The 1,951-nt window shown below is 39.0% G+C and overlaps 1 non-coding gene across 1 annotated transcript; it reads right to left on the bottom strand.

Moving 5' to 3' along the window:
- Positions 1–509: 509 nt before the first annotated feature.
- trnas-uga lies at positions 510–591 on the bottom strand. The gene has a single exon. It is a non-coding gene; the product is annotated as a tRNA-Ser (tRNA).
- Positions 592–1,951: the final 1,360 nt, after the last annotated feature.

Raw genomic sequence — 1,951 nt, forward strand, 5'->3', positions numbered from 1 at the left:
ACATTCCATTTCTAATATTTCCAGAAAATTCTATTCCGCTGATATCGCCTTGCCTTATCACATCTCAAGCCAGGAACCTGGATCAGTCGAGTTCCTTTCCACACATGGAGTTGCTTTTTCTAATTCATTGACTGCTGATATAATAGATTATTGGCCTTGAGAGTCATCTGTAAATTAGGTTGAACATTCTCAGCTTGACTTTCAACTGATCCTAAAACAAACATCACCTGCAGGTAAATGTATTGCATTGCTTCTTGATTTGCTTAATTGCCCTCCCACCCGAACATCCAAATTTCACGATAGTTCGACAAATGTGTTGAAACTGATTCGTGTTGGAAGTTGGTGGATTTTTGTGTCTCGCCATATAATTTATTAAATTAGATGACTGGGTCAGTCTTGAGATTACTTCGGTTTCTTCACAGTTGAAAATTTATTTTCGATTGATTGCAATGCTCAAAAACCACGAAATCCAAATCCTGCAAAGGAATTAACGATTTTACAAGGTTCTACGCTGTGAACAGGATACGAACCCGCGAAGGGAGACCCCATTGGATTTCAAATCCAACGCCTTAACCTCTCGGCCATCACAGCTGCTGCAAGATTGCCAATTTCCGTGGTAAAACAACTGAATTCATGAAATACGTAATTTGTTGCAAGATCAAATTGTCAAGACCCAAAGATATCGCCAAATCTTTTGCAGAGACCCAGACGAACGTTACCTTAGCAGATTGACAGGCTTTCACCGCAAACTACATTCTGACACAGCTGAAGTTGTGGGAATGATTCTTCGTCGAATTATAGAGTCACGGATGTACACCACACGAAGAGAGGATCATTGTCTCACTGCGTCCGATCGATTTTGACTCAATTGCACATCATCTGGTGCCAAAGTAGATATACTGTTGTGTTTTAATATTCATTGAAATATGGTATTAGAAATATTGATGCTAAGTCCATAAACACCAGCTACATTCGTAACAAAAAAATCGGAATTAGAAAGAATGCAGAACTAATTTACAGGAATGGATCCAGCAACTAATTCGTAAGTTCTGACATCAGGTAATGAACTTGTGAGCACAAGAGAGGAAGATTGACCAAAGATTTGGAACTTGAAATCGTCTTGACGGAATGATTGACAAAGGTTTTGTGGTTGTGCTAGAGTCATCAAGTCCTTGAACAATACAACACGGTAAGTGGCCCTTCTTTCCAACTTGACCATGGTGGACAGTTATCCTGAATTAATAGGTCCCATTTGCCAATATTTGGCCCACATCCTTCTAAACCTTGTTATTCATATATCCATCCAGATGCCATTCAATGTTGCAGTTGTACCAGTCTCCAACAATTTCTCTGGCAGCTCATTCTGGACGCCTTGACGAGTCAACCTATCCAGGTCCCTCATGATTTAATAAATAGCAACGATTTGAATTTATCATACTTGTCAGGAGGGAAATGTGTGGAGATTATTTGTTGAAGGTTTGAAGTAGAAAGTCTGATGTACAGATTTTTAGAAATGCATCTTGGAGAAGTTTTTAGTAATTCATTGAAGTCTAGTAGCAGTTGTAGAAGTCTGTTGTGAAAGCTGCAGAAGGATTTCAGGGCACGAGAACGAAGCATGATTTCCAGGGTATGGTGGCTCAGTTCGACCGCATTTGGACTACAGTATGATGAATTATAATCCTCAATTTAGGAAAGATACTAATGCCATATAAGGAATACCACGAATGGTGATTAGCCTTGATATCATGGATGAACGTTAGTCCTCTGAATTGAAATTGGGCAAATCCCGCTTTTTTTTAACAGTTTCAAAACAAGAGAGGTAATCTCATTGAGAGTTGCAAAATATTTGAAGAGATAATCAGGGTGGTGCAATTAAATTTTGTTCCCTCATTGGTGAATCTAGAAGCAGGAGAGGAACATTTTAAAATGAAGCATTGTGATTTATGACCAG

Source organism: Chiloscyllium plagiosum, unplaced genomic scaffold (genome assembly GCF_004010195.1).
Source record: "Chiloscyllium plagiosum isolate BGI_BamShark_2017 unplaced genomic scaffold, ASM401019v2 scaf_35511, whole genome shotgun sequence".
Classification (NCBI taxonomy): Eukaryota; Metazoa; Chordata; class Chondrichthyes; order Orectolobiformes; family Hemiscylliidae; genus Chiloscyllium; species Chiloscyllium plagiosum.